This window comes from Dromiciops gliroides, chromosome 1, assembly GCF_019393635.1.
Source record: "Dromiciops gliroides isolate mDroGli1 chromosome 1, mDroGli1.pri, whole genome shotgun sequence".
NCBI classification, from domain to species: Eukaryota; Metazoa; Chordata; class Mammalia; order Microbiotheria; family Microbiotheriidae; genus Dromiciops; species Dromiciops gliroides.
The window spans coordinates 729261092-729280044 of record NC_057861.1 but is presented as its reverse complement, the minus strand read 5'-3'; the positions used below and the strand labels follow the sequence as shown (position 1 = coordinate 729280044).

At 40.5% G+C, this 18953-nt stretch overlaps 1 protein-coding gene across 2 annotated transcripts in view; it reads right to left on the bottom strand.

Annotated features, from left to right (window-relative positions):
• The window catches only part of FRMD4B (FERM domain containing 4B), a 367590-nt gene that overhangs the window by 200626 nt on the left and 148011 nt on the right, over positions 1–18953 (bottom strand). The window lies entirely within an intron of this gene.

Genomic DNA, 18953 nt, shown 5'->3' with positions numbered 1-18953 from the left:
GTCCCTCTCTTCCTTCAAAGTGCAGCTCAAGGACCACCTACTATGCAAAACCTTTCCTGGTTCCCTTGGCAGTTATTGCCTTCCCTCTCAAACTATCCTGTATTGACTTTGTATTGATGTCTATTTATTCTCTAGATATTGTTAGTATGTCTCCTTTTTAGTTAGAATGTAACCTCCTTGTGAGTGGGGATTGTTTCATTTTATATATTTTTACCACCAGCACCTTGATCAATGCCCAGCATATGGTAGGCACTTGATAAATGTTTGTTAAGGGTTTGCTTTAGCTCTGACCCTTGGGGTCAGCTCCAAAATCTGAGGCTTTTATTATCATTCCTAATAATTAGAATTGCCCACAAGTGGGATGGTAAGTTCTCCCTTCCTTCCTGGGGTGTTTCAACCCAAGACTGGATGCCCACCTGTTGGGCATGTTGTAAAGAGGATTCTTGTCCAGGTACTGGTTAAACCAAATGGCCTCTGAATTCCTTTCCAATTCTGAGAGTCTGTAATTATAGCCCAATAGTTACAGGCACCACAATCAACAGTTTTGCAATTTAATAGGTCCTACTAATAAAAGGGTCTGTTGTTATAGAATTTTAAATAGCATAAAGCCAGCTGTAGAGCTGGGGCAAAACAGGCAAATGACAGCAAAATCTAATACAAATGTTTATCGGAACAGCATGGGAAAATGGGGCTTTACTTCTCTCTCCATTACCAGGCACCAGGAAGGTACTTTAAAATGAAGCAGAATACTCAGGCAAGAGAGAATGAGAAAGAAACCAGAGAGTGAAAGGTTTTCAACTTTCTGTCAGAGTTATTTGATGAAAAAATGTTCCACCTTCAAAAGTTTTGCCGCAGGACCTGGGCCAGGACCTCATGATCACTTGGTTGTCCCAAAGGATGAGTTGAGCAAAACTTGTTGACTTCCTTATTTTCCCTGGGTTGGGTATAATATGGATAGATGCAGAGATTTCACAGGCACAGTGATTTATCTTCCAGTGACACCTTCTGCATGTGACCTGAGGGAAACAGCTTGGGGGTGGTGGTGGGATCAAGTGGGGTTCCTGCCGCTCTGAGAGCTTTCTTGGTGCTTTTTTGGTCTCAGCCTCAGTTCCCTCATCTGTATAATGGGGATGATGATGCCTGTAGTACCTACCTCGCAGGGTTGTTGGAAGGATCAAATGAGATAATACATAAATTCTATAAGTATTACTAAAAATGCAATCAATTATTAATTACATAAATACAATACTTATTTATGACAAGGCTTATCACTATTATTAATATTATCATCATTATCAACAGTGATAACAGTGAGAATCATAACTGATAGTAGCTATTATTTCTATAGCACCTACTATATGCCAGGCACTGTGCCAAGTGCTTTACAAATATTATCTCATCTGATCCTCATAACAACCTTGGGAGGTAGGTGCTATCATTCTCCCCTTTTACATGTGAGAAAATGGAGGTTAAATGACTTGCCCTGGGTCACACAGCTAGTAAGTGTCTGAGGTAAGAATTGAGCTCAGTATTTCTTGACTCCATGCTCAGTGCCCAGCTGCACCACCTAGCTGTCCTATTTTTAGAATACTACTTATAATTATAGAGTTTCCTGAGGCTGAGGTTAAGTGACTTACCCAAAGTGACACAGCCTGTATGTGTCACAGGTGCCCTAGAAGGACAGCCCTTTATTCACTGTATTATGTTCCTCTAAGAGTGTAAAGTTGTAGACCATTTGCCAAGCAGGTGCCTCATTTAACTACAACAACACCATTTATATAATGCTGTCAGGTTTGCAAAGTTCTTTCCACCATTTAGTTCCCTAAACCAATAAAATCATAGATCTCAATCAAAATCAAAGTAATCAGCGAAACTGAATGCTGGTAGGCACAGTAGTGTAGTGGATAGAGAGCTGGCTTTGGAGTCAGGAGTTCAAATCTTGCCCCTGACACCCATTGGCTTCGTGACCTTGGAAAAGTAATTTATCATCTTAGTGCTCAAGGTAACTTTCTGAGAGCAGGTTCCAAAGAAAGGACAGCTCTGCATTGACAGAGGGAGTGTCCTCAGCCAGGAGTTCTCTCTGCCTATGTAATCACAGGTCCTCTCCCTATACTTATATATTAAATATAAACATCCAATAGAAAGGATTCACATGGGTTTAGATGTAGCACACTGAGTTGAATAACGGAGACTATTAAGACATTCTTGTAGAGGTTCACAGTTGTTGGCAACAAGGATGGGAAGAGGGCAGTATAAATGGTCTCGGTGTCCTTCCAAAGAGGAAAGCTTATTAGTTTACTGAGGGCTGGTGGTAGAGGGATGGTCAGGAGCAGTGATGGAGAGCAAGGAGTACATCAACCAAGAGGCCAACCAGCCTACCCCTTGTCCTTGTGGGTAAGAGGGATTGGAATAAAGAATGGCCTTGAGGGGACAGAGTGACCACCAATGAGGTTTCCAGAGGAGAATCAGCAGGTTTCTGCAGAATCAAGGAGGTGGGAAAAATGTTGGTTGAAAAGATCAAGGATGCAGAAGGACTTGTGAGTTGAGAATAGGAGTATCTACCCACCTTTCTTCTAAATTCCCATCTAGCCTTTCAAAATAAGGTTCAGCCCAGATGTCAACTCCTACAAGAGACTTCTGATTATCTCAAGAGCTATGCTGCCCACTCTCCTGACTTCATATTTATTTTCACTTATCTGTGTAAATATTGCAGCCCCCCAATAGAATGTCAGATCTTTGAGGGGGTGGACTGCTTCATTCTTGATTTTGCATCCTTAGGACCTAGCACCATGCCTGGCACATGATCAATACTTAAATATATCTTGATGAATTGAGAGGAAAACAACTCCAAGGCCCCTTTTCCCTAGATTCCTCAGTTGACCTATGACATTTCCTCATTCTACACTTAATACATTACATATGTATTATTCTGAATTCTAGTGAGCTCAGATTATGTCTTATCCCCCCCCCCCAGCCTGTAACCTCCATAAGGCAGAGGGCTACTGTCAAAAGGACCATAGATTTGGAGTGGGAGGTAGAATAGGGTTTTTTGTTTTTCACACAGCTAGTGTCAAGTGTCTGAGGCCAGATTTGAACTCAGGTCCTCCTGAATCCAGGGCCAGTGCTTTATCTACTGCGCCACCTAGTTGCCCCCTGGAATAGGGTTTTGAATCACAGTTCTGTTACCTTACTGCCTTTACCATTTTATTTCACCTTGAAGGGCCTCGGTTTCCATTTGTAAAATTAGGGAATTAGATGACAAGATTTCAAAGGATCCCCCTCCACTTCTATATCCTTTGATCTCTTAATGGCAGAGACTGTCTCTTATCTCCCCATCCTGAGCTCACATCTAACACACAGTACTCCCCACATAGTAAAAATGTTAAGAATGTTTAATGATTAAACAGGTGTAGAACTTTTTTGAGGGGTCCTCCAACTTTAATTCCATGATCTTATGAAGAGGGCCCCAATAGATTAAGTGACTACTCAAAGTCACATAAGACGTTAGTGGCAAGGGCAGCTGGGTGGCAAAGTGGATAAAGCACCAGCTTTGGATTCAGGAGGACCCGAGTTCAAATCCAGCCTCAGACACTTGACAATTACTAGCTGTGTGACCCTGGGCAAAGTCACTTAACCCTACATGCCCTGCAAAAAAGAAGTTAGTGGCAAATCTAGGTCCCATGAGCTGAAATCTAAAACTTGAAGGGACTTCAGACAACCCCTTCATTTTACAGATTGGGAAACTGAGGCACAGAGAAGTTGTGACTTATACAAGGTCATATAAGAAATTAGTGACAAAGCCAGCTTGCCAGGCTTCTCATTTACTGTCCTTTCCACCACAGAGTAGTGCTTAAACTTTTCCACAGTACCAACTGGGGCATCATAAATAATGACAACCTTAGGGATCAATGGAGAGGAAGAAGAGTAAGGCACTGAATCATGCTGGAGCTACACTGGAAAAAAAATAAAGATGGCAAAGCAAGGAACAACAGAGGCTTACCATACATATCAGGAGAATGGCTACTGGGGTGATTTCCTAAACTGCCATGCCCCTACTTGATTAACTGCAGGAGTCCCTGATTTCCTCCAGGACCAAATATAAACTCCTCTATTTGGGATTTAAAACTCTTCACAAACTGGTCCCAAAATAACTTTCTGGATTATTATACATTCCTTCCCTTCATGTATTCCATAGTCCAGTCAAACCAGCCTTTTTTCTCAACCTTACACATGGAGCTCCATCTGCCTGGAATGCTCTCTCTCCTTAGGTCTGCCTCTTGGCCTCCTTGGCTTCCTTTGAGTCTCCGATCAAGACTCCCCTTCTGCAGGAGGTCTTTGCTTCTCCTCCTAGCTGCTAGTGTCTATTCCTCTGTGTTTACCTTCCACCAGCTGTACATCGATGTGTGTGAAACTAGTTATTTAGATGTTGCCTTCCAAAACTGAATTATAAGTCCATTGACTTCAAGTCTCAAGGTCATGTCTTCTGCCTGAGGACCTTTCTGAATCCTTCCACTGGCTAGTACCTCCCACACAAGTCATCTTGCACTTAATAATAATACCAGCTAACATTTAGATGCTGCTTTAAAGTTTGCGAAGTGTTTTGCAAATCACATTTCAGCCTTATAACAATCTTGTGAATGAGGTGCACATTTTACAGATTAGAAACCTGAAGCTGACAGGTTCAACAAACATTTGCCAAAGGTCAAGCAGCTCAGCTAGTAAGTATCTGAGAAATGATTTGAACTCAGGTCTTCCTGACTCCAAATCCAGGATTCTAGCTACTATGTCCTTTTGGGAATGTAAGGGAAACACTTTTATTAAGCACTTTGTATGTACTGTGCTCAGTGATGGGGATAAGGTAGAATGGGCTTTAGAGGTCATCTAATCTCTTCATTTTATTTTATTTTGTTTTATTTATTTATTTATTTATTTATTTATTTATTTATTTTTGTGGGGCAATGGGGGTTAAGTGACTTGCCCAGGGTCACACAGCTAGTTAGTGTCAAGTGTCTGAGGCCAGATTTGAACTCAGGTACTCCTGAATTCAGGGATGGTGCTTTATCCACTGCGCCGCCTAGTCGACCCCTCTTCATTTTATTTTATTTTTTAAAAAATAATATTTTATTTCCCCCCGGTTACATGTTAAAAAAATTTTTAACTTTTTCATTTAATTTTTTTTTAAAGTTTTGAATTACATGTTCTCTCTCCCTCCTTTCCTACTCCCTTTCCCTCCCTAAGATGGTAGGCAAGGTTATACGTGTGTAATTATGTAGAACATTTCCATATTAGTCATTTGGTACAAGAAGACTTGAATTTAAACAAAGAATGGAAGGAAGGAAGGAAAGAAAGAAAGTGAAAAATAGCATACTTCAGTCTGTATGCAGACAATATCAGTTCTTTCTCTGGAGGTGGAGTCCTTTGTAACACCTTCATTTTAAGGATGGGAAAACAGCAATTAAGGTGCTCACTTAAGGTGACCCAGCTAGTAAATGTCAGAGGTAGGATTTGAACCCAGGTCCCCCAACTGCAGATCCAACCTTCTTCCTGTCATACCAGGATGCTAATTCATCAAGCTATCCAGGATGGCAGAATGTTTTGATTGCACACTAGTATATAGGCACTGGAGAAGGGAGGACTAGGGAAATAGAGGGAAACAAACCATGTGAAAACAAAAGATACCAGTCAAAATTATTTAAAAAACACTTAAAAATGTGCAACCCCATTAAAAGGGTAGCTCTCCTTGCAGGTAGCCCTCTAAAGAATTACCCAGCTTGCGTCACTCTAGTCCTGGCTCATTCTGAGTGGCAGCTCCCCAGGGCTAGATAGATGAACGTGGCAAGAATGGCAGAAAGTCAATCTCAGATGATCTCTTTATGTCTCTCCTGACTCTATTTTCATGTGATTCTGTGATTTATCCTCTGACCCTCGCTCTCTCGCAAGCTCTTCATATAATACATGGCTTTCTCTGGTCCTCCGTCAGATACAGTAGAGAAGCAGAGTATGAGGTGATGTGTGTACCTAATGGGGTGGGGGCAGGTAGGATTTAGCAGTTAAATGTTAATCACTTGTAGAAATGCACAGAGTGGCTCTTAGCAAGGGTGAGTTATAAAAGGAATTTGCCTTTTACAAGCATTTCAAAGAGAACAGAAAGTCTGGGACTAATGCTGCCTTGGATCTGTCTGCTAAGGACACATTCAACTCTGAATTTTCCCATTTTGACCACAATTTCCTGGCCTTCTACCTCTATGACTTGCTTATTCTTTTTTTTTTCTCTTTTAAAAATTTTTTTCTTTTCTTTTTTTTTTTTTTTTTGGTGAGGCAATTGGGGCTACATGACTTGCCCAGGGTTACACAGGTAGTTGAACTCAGGTACTCCTGACTCTAGGGCCAGTGCTCTATCCACTGCACCACCTAGCTGCCCCTGACTTGCTTATTCTTACCGAACCTGTTTTCCATCCACACTGTGATCTCCTGTTTCTCCAAACTTTCTCTCTTAATCCCAGAGTTAGAAGTGACTCAGAAACCACTTTGTTCAGTCCAAACCCTAAAGAGAGTCCCCACTTCCATAGGCCTGAGCAGTCCTTCTCCATCCCAATTCTGCTGCGAGCCCTCCAAGGAGGGGTACCCAAAACCTTTGGAGACAGCACATTCTACTTAGGAGACAACTCTCATCGTTAAAAAGTGTTTTCTGACATCAAGCTCAGATTTGCCTCATCCTTCTGATTTCACTTGCCACTTTCTTCAGCCTGCTCAGACATTTTGAAGATCAATCAATCAACAAGCATCTATAAAATGCCTGCTATGTGTCAGGTCTAGTGCTAGGTTTGCAAAGACAAGAACTGTACATTCTTCAGGGGGAGAACACCACAGAAACATGTAAGTAGATAGAAAATAGAAGTCAATTCCAGGTAGTTTGTGGAGGGGGAGTCTCTGGATGCTGGGGGTATCAGGAAAAGCTCCATGTGGAAGGTGGCCTTTGTGTTGGGCTTTGAAGGAAGCTGGACATTCTAAGAGTTGGAAGGGAGGAGGGGGTGTATCCCAGGCATTTGGAACAGCCTTTGCAAGGGCAGTGCTCATCACCTCTCATCTTTTCTGTCTTTATAACCTTCTTACCATGATAATCCATCGAACATTGGATTACCACCACTCAAGAAACAAGACTGGAGATAGGCAAGGTAGGTAGCTCCCTGGAAGGAAGTTCTGGTGAATGTTTAACAACTGTCTTGTGTGGTGTGGGGGAGGAGAAGTAGGCAGGAAACATTTTTCAGTTTGATTTGCATTATTAACATTTTCTCCAACACTTTCTTAAGTTTAGATAATCAACAAAACAAGAAATAAAGCCCTGATTTGTAGCTTTTGCTGATTTCCCAGGCTCACAATGAACATTTAACAATCGGCTCTTGCTATTTGGTTAGAACTGGCTATATCATACACTCCTGCTGGGGTATGATATGCAAGGAGATGTGCCAATAGGAACACTTTATTAATGTAATCGAAGATGTTTTTAATGTCTGATGAATTTGCTCTCCATAGTAAATAGGAATCAATTTCCAAGTGTTGTAGTCAGCGAGGTGATGCAGTGTTCAGAGCACTGGAACTAAAGTTAGGAGGACCCAAGTTCAAATCCAACCCGAGACACTTACTAGCTGTGTGTCACTTCTCACCTGGCTGCTCACCTGGACCTCACCATTATATCCAGATACTGATCTTCCTGCAAGATCATATTAACTCTGAAACTCATACCCTCTCAGTCCCCCCTCCTACCCTACCCCCCGGGCCCCTCCCTCCCTATTATTGGAGAGATGGGAGGGCAGACATCTGAAAGAATCCTCTCAGATCCTCTATTTAAGGAGGTGAGCTGGGGCAGACACCTCATCATTTCCCACAAGAATTCAGGACCTTATTATATGCCCTCACCAGGTACCACCACCCATGCCCTTTTAGTTTTCTTTTATTTTCAATTCAGTGAACAAAACAAACATTCCTATAACACAGTACAATAAAAATGAAGCTTGCACACGAACCTGCAAATCTACCATGTACAACTTGCCGTTCTCTCCAAATATACAACAAAATTATCATGTAAATGTCTTCCCCCCTTTTGTTTTCTTTTCTCCCCCCTACCCTGCCTTTGAGATGGCTACTATTAGACACAAATAGATACATATCTGTGTATGTATATGTATGTGTATGTGTATGTGTATGTGTATGTGTATGTATATGTGTATATGTATATGTATATGTATGTGTATGTGTATGTGTATGCGTATGCGTATATGTATATGTATGTGTATGTGTATGTGTATATGTATATGTATGTGTATGTGTATGTGTATGTGTATGCGTATATGTATATGTATATGTATATGTATGTGTATGTGTATGTGTATGTGTATGTGTAAACATTTTCTAAGCATACTGCTGTTGATCAGTTCTTTTCTCTGAATCCCGATAGGGTCTCTCTTTATATGTCCTTTATTTTTAATTTGTGTGTTTATGATAGTAAAAATTACTTAGTTGCTTGAAGTCATTCTTCAAACAATATTTCTGTTACTGTATACGATGTCTTCTTTTTATGCATTGCCTTCCCCCATTAGGCTGTGAACTCCTTGAGGGAAGAGACTGACTGGCTTCTGCCTCTCTTTGTATCCCTAGCACTTAGCATAGTGCGTGGCACATAGCACATGCTTCATAAATGTTTATTCACTGACCCGACTATTAGAAGTGACTTGACATAGTTTTGTTTGGTTTTTTCACTTGCAAAATTGGAAGAGTAATAGTACCTGCTTCCCAGGGTTTTGAGGATCAAATGAGATAACGGTTGCCAAATGTCTTTTTTAAACCTTAAAGAGCTAGCTAGTGCCAGCAAAGGCTGAATCTAAGTGTCTGGTGAGCAGTTGCATGTCAGTGGCACCATTTTTCAAAGTTGAACTCAAATGCATGAATGCCTCATCCTGGCACTGTCACCGATATCTGCTTCTTCTGCTCCCCTGTTAATGAGAATTGCTAGGGAAAAATCATAAAAATCATTCAGATCTTGAGTACTTTTAGCTCCTTCACTTTAACTATGACTCGGCACCCAGTCCTGACCGAGAAGCCTTTGATTCATCTCTCCTTGACGTTTTTATTGGCATGTCAATTGCAACTGCTCTAAACCTGTTCACTATCTAAAAATCCTGGCTCCATTCCCTCTAAATAAATGATTGTAATTACAGCTGGCACTGATATACCATTTTACAGATAGTCTTTTAATTGACTTTAGAAATAACCTTATAAGATAGGTAGAATTATTTTCATTTTACAGATGAATGAACTGAGGCTGAGTTTGAGTGATTTGCTTGTGGTCAAACACCTAGCAGTTATCTGAGAGGCAGGATTTGAACTCAGATCCCCCTGACTTCAGGTACAAAGCTTGATCCACCACACCATGTTTTTCTCCAAATTATTCCATCTCTTATTTATTGAGAAGATTGAGGTTATCTTCTTCTTCTTTTGATGAGGCAATTGGGGTTAAGTGACTTGCCTAGGGTCACACAGCTAGTAAGTGTTAAGTGTCTGAGTCTGGATTTGAACTTAGGTCCTCCAGGGGCAGTACTCTGTCTACTGTGCCACCTAGCTGCCCCAGGTTATCTGCTTTAAACTAGCTCATCTTTCCTCTTCTCCACCTCAAAATTTCTCTGCATCTGCACCTTCCATAGTAGATATAGGGGGAGACATGAAATCAGGAAGATGTTGCTAAACTCCAGTTCAAATCATCCAGATGTACCAGTTTAGTAAGTATTTGAAAAGGACCATAAGGGTAGCCTGGCCTAACCTGAAGATACTGCTGCCTTTTTGTCATCACCACTGCCTTTTCCAGACATTCACTTACCATCTCTCTCAACCTCCCTCCCTCCCTCCCTCTCTCTCTCTCTCTCTCTCTCTCTCTCTCTCTCTCTCTCTCTCTCTCTCTCGCTCTCGCTCTCGCTCTCGCTCTCTCTCACTCGCTCTTGCTCTTGCTCTCTCTTGGTTTTTTTGGTTTTTTTTTTTTGGTGGGGCAATGAGGGTTAAGTGACTTGCCCAGGGTCATACAACTAGTAAGTATCAAGTGTCTGAGGCCAGATTCTAGTCCTCCTGAATCCAGGGCCAGTGCTTTATTCACTGTGCCACCTAGCTGCCCCCTCACCATCTCTTTAATAATATGTTCTTCCTAAAGCACAGCTCTGAATGTGATACATCTCTCCTCTCCAAAAGCACCAGTGGCCCCACAATACCTAAGGAATCATGCCCACATTCCTCAGCTTGGTATTTTTGTGATCATGAGGAATATTTTAAGCTGCTTCTTCCATTACTATATTATTTGTATTTTGTCCTTCAGTCACTGAGGATGACAAACTATTCTCTAAACATCATCCGTGTTTTACTACCTCCACACTTTTATTCTTCCTTCACCAGGAATGCCATCACCCTGTATCATGTATATTGATAACCTACCCATCCATCATTCAAGATTTACTTACAGATGCCACTTTCTCCATGTAGCCTTCCCAGTTTCTCCTAATTATTTTTCTTGTTTCCTTGGCTAAACTACCATAGTACTCCATATATCTCATGTGGTATTTATCATAGCCTACTTTGCTTTATTTTATATTTGTTGTCTCCCCTACTAGACTAGAAATTACTTGATGGTAGGGACTTTGAAAAATAATGGATAAGGGGAAAAAAGAGACAAAGAAACCAGCAAATCTAGTCCCAGTTTTCAAAAAGAGAGAAGAATATAGATTCTTCCCTCTATAGGCTAATGAATATGGCTTTAATTCCTGACAAAATTCTAGAATGCTTTATCAGAGGGTCGATTTGTGAGCATTTTCAAAGGCAAGCCAAGTGGCATTCTAGATTTAATTCACTGGGTCATGTAGGGGCCACCTTGAAGCCTCACCATACTGGTCCAAACCCTCTGTGGTCAGACTCATCTACAGCAATCATTTTCACTCATGATGTAAATCCAGTCAGATGTCCAACCTTGTCATTTCTGCATTCACAAAGTCTCTCATATATGTATCTCCTTTCTCCACTCAGCCACAGACCACCTTGGTGCAGGCTCGCATCCCCTCTTAACTGCCTTCTAGCTGGTCTCCCTGCCACAAGCCTCTCCCCATTTCAATCTTTCCTCCACTCAGCAGCCAAAGTGATTTTCTTAAATCATTGGTCTAACTGTATCACCTCCTCAATAAACCATGGTGACTCCTTATTACCTGTAGGATCAAATATAACTTTTTAGTCTTCTTTCCACACACCATGCAGCCCAGCTCTACTGGTCTACTCACTGTTCCTTGAATATAGCGCTCAATTTTCCACCTCTGAGCTTTTGCAATAGCAGTTCCCACTCCCTACTCGCCTCCACCTCTTAGTCCCCTTGCCTGGCACACAGTTGGTGCTTAATGAGTACTTGTTGATTCAACTACTCATCTATATGTGTTGTTTTCCTCTGTTACAGGAGTTCTTAACTCTTTATTGTGTCCCGGACCCCTGTGACAGATATGGTGAACCATTCTCAGAATAAGATTTTTTAAAAGAATAAAATAAAATACAAGAATTACAAAGGAAACCAATTGTATGGAAATCTAGTTATCAAAATGTTAAAATCAAACAGACAAGTTCCCAGAAGTCAGGTTAGCAGGCTCAGCACTAGACTGGGAGCAGGGTCTTGCTTGCTTTTCTGTTTCTAATCCCAGCACAGTACTTGGCTAGTAAATGCCTAATGAATACTCTCTCTCTCTCTCTCCCTCTCTCTCTCCCTCCCTCCCTCCCTCCCTCCCTCCTTCCCTTCCTTCCTTCCTTCCTTCCTTCCTTCCTTCCTTCCTTCCTTCCTTCCTTCCTTCCTTCCTTCCTTCCTTCCTTCCTTCCTTCCTTCCTTCCTTCCTTCCTTCCTTCCTTCCTTCCTTCCTTCCTTCCCTCTTTCCTTCCTTTCTTCTGCCCTTCCCCCCTCCCTCCTTCCTTCCTTCCTCACTCCCTCCACACTTTTATTCAGGGGGTCAAGAGGTAGCTGTGAGCTCTTAGGCATGTCGTATGAGCCTGAATCTCCTGAGGTTTGTCTCTGCCACAAATGGGCTGCCTGACCTATATTGGGTCTAATAATCTCTCTCCTTCAGCTGCCCCAGATGCCCAGGTGCCAATATCCTGCCTCCTAAGGTGTGTCATCTTTTGATTATTGGACTTGGTGATAGCTATCTCCTCTCAGAGGTGCTAATGAAGCCTACAATAATAACGCAGAGAATGGTGATCATAATCACCGACATTCCTATAATGCTGCAGGTGGAGAAGCCCTCTACATAAATTATTCCATTTTGACCCACACTTCAAGCCCTAAGTGGGGGGGGGGCGGGGGGCGAGAGTGCAAGTGTTAAATGAGCTATTCTAGTTTTATACCCTCTGCAAGTCATCACATTAGGTGGTGCTTTCATCTTCTGGTCTCTGTAAAATGCAAATATCTTCAGGGGAGGGACTATTTCTTGCCACTTTTATAATTTGTAGTAGGTTGGACCTGTGATTTCATTGATACTCCCAAGTAAGGAGACTCCCTTCACCAGTGCAGATCAGTTCCCGATCCTCAATTTATAGCCTAGAACAATAATAATTATAATAATAGCTGTCATGTATGCAGTGTTTACTATGTGCCAGGCACTGTGCTAAGCATTTTTATAAATGTGATCTCTTTTGATCTTTACAGGAACCTTGAGAGGTAGGTGCTATTATTAGCCCCATTATACAGTTGAGGAAATGGAGGCAACAGAGGTTAAGTGATTTGCACAATTAGTAATTCAGAGACTAGATTTGAACTCAGGTCTTCTTCACTCCATTTCCAGTGTTCTAGCCACTATATCACCAACCTGCCCCGCCCAGAGCAATGGTTCTTAATGTTTTTTATTCTGCAAGTCCCTTTCAACAACAACAGAAGCAATAGCAGCAGCAGCAGCAACAACAACATATTGTGAACCCTCAGGGTAATTTAATATATTATTCATAACATTCTTTACTATTGTTAAGGCACTATTTATTTATTTATTTATTTTAGTGAGGCAATTGGGGTTAAGTGACTTGCCCAGGGTCACACAGCTAGTAAGTGTTAAGTGTGTGAGGCCGGATTTGAACTCAGGTACTCCTGACTCCAGGGCCGGCGCTCTATCCACTGCACCACCTAGCTGCTCCAAGGCACTATTTTTTAAAAATTAAAAGAAAATTTTGGGCGGGGCAATGAGGGTTAAGTGAGTTGCCCAGGGTCACACTGCAAGTAAGTGTCAAGTGTCTGAGGCTGGATTTGAACTCAGGTCCTCCTGAATCCAGGGCCAGTGCTTTATCCACTGTCACCTAGCTGCCCCCTTAAGGCACTATTAAAGTCTTTTCAGTGCGGATGCTTTGGACATCATTTTGAACCTCCGAGGGGCTCATGAAGCACTAAATGGGAACCAGTGCTCCAGAGATACATCATTAGTCTGTGTCAGAGGCAGGATGCAAACTCAGATCTTCTCCAGCTCTTCTCGACTCCAAGACTGGCACTGTGGTCACCATGTCCTGGCACCTCTCTGTTTAGCCTGTAGTAGATGCTGAATACATGGTTGTTGATTTGAATTACTGAGCTACCTCCCACAGAGTGCCAGTGGCACCTCCTGCCTCCCAGGTTCCCTGGAATTGCAAAGAATGCAACCTTTATTACAAATCCCTGAGAAAGGACTTAAAATTCACTTATGTTAGCGAACATTTCGCTCAACACCATCCTTCCGTACTTCAACAAGGTTTCTCCAGCTTCTCCAGTGATACTTGCTGTCTTTAAGAATGGCTCTAATCCTATAGGAGTAATGAGGATGATCTGTCCTTCTCAGGCACAGTATAATTAGAACAGATCTATGGATGATGAATCAGGCTTTTACAAATTTACTAGTTTAATTATAGCTGCCCTTGAAGGTGAACGTACCAGGTTTACCCTTAGACTCAAACAAGAGTAAGCCTTTATTGATAATCTTAATATTTTATTTCTAGTTAAATGGTAGCAGTCATACGACTGATTTTTCCCCCTTTAGTCATGTTTATTCTAGAAATAAATAGCTGCCTGCCTAGTGTCCCTAAATTGTTCACAGCTGTTGGTGAGCTACATAAGCCATTTATACCTTATGTACATCAAAGTATGGGAAATGTTCAATACCACAGAACACCATTTCTTCTGCCATTTTTTCCCCAGAAAGAAATAATTGCTGGCACAGACTATGTGAATAGTTAATCTTGTTTCATAAAAAAGAACATGAATGAATAAACACTATACTCCAAAGGCTTCCAGTTACTGCCATGTAATGGATACTCCCCAGCCTTTTTCCTCCTAAAGCAAATGAGTTTTAGCTTCCCTTACAAGCAAAGTCTCTTCTGACTGCAGACCTGACAAGCTACCCCTTTTTATCACTGGGATGACTAACAATTAGGTCCCATCTAATATATAACTCTCTAGTGTCTCTCCATAAAGTCAGGCAGAATTGAGCATTCCCTCCCTTTTTAGGATAGAGAAATTGCAATTTTAAGTAGAACCATCATTGTATGCTACACCAGTTGGACAACATTAACTTTATTTGCTAGCATTAATGAATGAAATGTAAAGTGAATAAGTACAGGTTTAATAGCAAGAAAGAACATATCAAAATCAAGTATTAGATACTTCTTTTCATATCTTATTCCCTGTCCATGTCTCTACCTGTAAAAGTGCTGCATTCTCATTCTTTAGAAATGTGTTAGACATTTTGCACTTGGCCAATATAAGGATTTTAAAAATTGTACTAATTACAAGGGTTTTATTTTCCTTTTTCTTTTTATAGTATGGGAGGACCAGGAGGGAGAAAACATACATGCTTGACAATTGAAGTAAAAGAAAATCAAATCAATGATTTAAAAAAAGAAAGAAGTGCTTGGAATTTAGCAAAACAGACAAAAGATAGGTATTATCAAAGCAGGAAAAATTGTGGGAATACAGGTGCATTAATGCATTGTTGGTGGAACTGAGAATTGGTCCAACCATTCTGGAAACCAATTTAGAATTATGCAAAGAAGGCAACTAAAATATGCACACCTTTTGGTCAACAGATTCCTTTGTTGGTCATCTACTCCAAAGAAGATGACAAAAAGAAAGGCTACATCTATCTATCTACATACACATACACATACACATATACATATACAGTATATACACACACACACACACAAACATCCTAAAATTTTTATAGCAGCACTTTTTGTAGTAGAAATAATTGGAAACCAAGTAGAAGTCCCCACCAATTAAGGAGTTACTAAACAAGTTGTAGTACAAGTATGCAATGGAATCTTACTTTACTATAAGAAGTGATGAATATAAAGAGAAGCATGGGAAGACTTAAATGAACTGATACAAAGCGAAATTAATCATAACTAAGAAAGCCACAAACACGCTGATTGATTACAATAGCAATGGAAATAGTAAAATTAAAGAACAAACTCCTTCTCCCCAACAAAGATATAGAAATGTATTCCCCCCGCCTTTTTTCCAGAGGTGGAAAACTGTAGATAATATCAGATTTTGTTGATGTGTTCATTGATTTTTATAAACTTAAAATTTTTTTTCCATCTTTTTTATTCTTTGGAATAAGGATTAGTTACTTATATTTCTTACTTTGGCTGACAAGGTCATATAACCTTTAAACATTAAATTATACTACTTATAAGAGATAAAATGGTGATAAAGTGGGAAAAGCATTGGTTTCAGAGTCCAGACCCATCTCAACCTCTGATTACCAGTGTGACCTTGGACAAGTCATTTAACTTCTGTTTGTTTCTGTTTCCTTAACTGTAAAATGGGGATAGTAATAGCACCTACTTCCTAGAATTACTGTGAAGATCAAATGAGATAATATTTGTAAAGTATTTAGCACAGTGTCTGACACATAGAACTATAGAAATGATACCTATTCCTGTTCTTATTATTCCTATTATTATGATGATTATTCCAAGTCCTCTCCTCTAGCCCCTATTCCATGTTGTTTCATACCCAAGTCTTTTCATTCCTTCTGCTATAGCATATTGCCTATTGGCTACGTTTCAATTAAGTACTAAACCCACAGGTGTTTAAAGATTTCTTTAAAAGTCTGAAACTAAAAACCTTGAACCTCTGAGATAATTGTGTCAATTTCAAATAGAAATGGGGGCTACTAATCAGTACATGAGGATTCCTGCAGGTTGCAAATTGACTTAGTTTTAAAATGTAATTTTATCTTTGTTTTATTATATTTTTTTGTTTTTGCTTCTTATTTATTTTTATTTAGTTTATTTAGTTAAACATTTTCCCAATTACATTTTAATCTGTTTCCTGAGTCTCATGTTCAATACTTCTGTCTTAGGTCACTTTTTTTTCTTCCTGTTACTCCTTCATTGACCTTTATGTCTATACACAGGTAAATCACTTGCCATTATTTTATTAGTTTCCATCATAGGTTTAGAACTGGAAGAGATAGACCTCAGAGATATCATCTACTCCAATCCCCTTATTTTAGAGATGAGAGAACTAATTTAAGTGACACAGTTAGTAAATATCACTGATGGAATACAAACCAGGGACTTCTGATTTAAGATTCACTTCTCATTCCATCGAACCTCGCTATTTCTTAGTACCTTGTAAAGATAGGTTGCCTTGATTAGAGCCTTTGGTTAAAGCCCATCTTACCTCAATGAAAAAAAAAAACCTGAGTCATGCTTTGGGCAACTGGGTCTCTGTTCTGTGTGATGATGGTCAGTCCTACATAGAACTACCCCCATTCCTTGTTTCCAGAAGCTTCTCTTTTGAACTGGTCAATGGCAAGGTCTGCTATAAGCCATGAATCACCTTAAAACCTAGGCTGAGAGTTTATACATCCTCCCTTAGCAAGTATACAAAAGATTTTCTTTTTCCCAATTCAGATTTGTCAAACATAAAAAAGAAGAAAGGAGTGAAGAAAAAAAGAAAGGAAGGAAGGGAGGGAGGAAGAAAGAAAGAAGAAAAGGAGGAAGGAAGAAGGATGAAAGGAAGGATGGGAGAGAGGGAGGGAAGAAAAAGGAAGGAATGAAGCAAGGAAGGAGGAAGGAAGAAAGAAAGGGAAGGAGGGAAAAAGGAAAGAAGGAAGGGAGAGGGAGGGAAGAAAAGAGAAAGAAAGAAGAAAAGGAGGGAGGAAGAAGGATGAAAGGAAGGATGGGAGGGAGCAAAGGAAGAAGGAAAGAATGAAGCAATGAAGGAAAAAGGAAGAAAGAAAGGGAAGGAGGGAAGAAGGAAGGAAGGGAGGAAAAGAGAAAGAAAGGAAGGAAGAAAGGAAGGAAGGAAGGAAGGAAGGAAGGAAGGAAGGAAGGCAGAAAGAAAGAAAGAAAGGAAGGAAGGAAGGAAGGAAGGAAGGAAGGAAGAAAGAAAGAAAGAAAGAAAGAAAGAAAGAAAGAAAGAAAGAAAGAAAGAAAGAAAGAGAAAGAAAGACTTTTTGAGGGCCTTTTACAACATAAACCTAACAAAGCTTAGAAAGCCAGATGAATTACCCAGCACATACAAGAGCCTAGAAACAGATGAGACCTGTTTGAAATTATTCTAAAAATATCACCTGTTGGTCTGCTTCAGCATCTTGCTGTCTATATAGCTGCAGTTTAACAGGTAATTCAATATAATTCAGCAAGGATATATTAGTTAAGCACTGTACTAGGGACTATACAAAGACAAAAACGGACACAGTTCTTGTCCTCTAGAAGCTTATATTCTACCTGGGTTACAAAAAAATGTTGATAGATAAATAAATACAAAAATAGACTAATGAATTGGGCGGCACAGGGAGCAGGGATAGGGGCCCAGGGTTAGAAGAAGTTCTAATGTTTTAGGGTTGGAGAATCAGGTAAGGTCTGGTATAGGATGTTTCAATTGAACTGAACTTGAATGGGAATGGAGCCAGAGATTCTGAGATACTCAGGATATTACAGAATGTACTGTAAAGTGTAAGGTAAAGAAATCACCAGCTAAGTTTTGGGCAAAATGCTTTCTCCATTTCAAGGCATGATGTCTATCAGAACTAGACTTCTCGGGATCATCCCTTTCAATTGTTATAGATGCCAGATACTACTTTACTAATTTCTACTGCACAGCATGAAGAGACTTCTTCCTGATTTGTATGAATGGATGGGAGGTATCAGCTTTAAAGAGATTTTATAGAACTTGCTGGCCAGTGAAGGGCAACATACAAAATAATTTGCGTACAAATGGCAGCTATTAATTATAGGGGGTGTGTGGGGGTAATATGAGGATCTACAGTATGCTGTACTACTTTACCATTAATCAAATCAATCAATTCACTTCTATATCCTTGATTAAGGAGTATAACTTCAGGGGAGATTCATCCCTACCTAAAAGATCAAAGTGCCAGACTTGGAAAATTCATGACTCTCTCTTTAAAAAAAAAAAAAAGTGGGCAGAAGCTATTGCAAGCATGGCTGATAATCCCATACTTGAGCAAAGTTGCTGCATTTTTTGCCTGCAAGATTGGACCTAGTGGGGAAATAAAGAGATTGTGTGGCAGGGATTATTCCCTAACATGAGCATTCTAGCTCTCTCTGGAGTACCCCTTCCCACCTCACCCCACCCCTCAGCCTGTCATCCTGCTGCAGGATTTTCAGAATTTGTGGTCCTGCTTTTCAAAAGCCAGACTCAAAATCCAACCCAGTCTCAGCTTTTCCTGGCTCGGCATTGCGTGTTTGGGCTGCCCGATGGAAAAAAAAGAAAGGGAAGCAAGATGCCAATCCAGCAAATGCTCTTCAGACTTCAACTGGTACCCCCCCCCTCCCACACACACACACACAGCAGGGAAACGGTTTCCTTTGAACTGAACCCAGGAGGAACAGTCTGAGTTAACAATTATTACCCACCCAAACAGTCCGGCTGGGGGCAGTTTTCTGAGCAATGA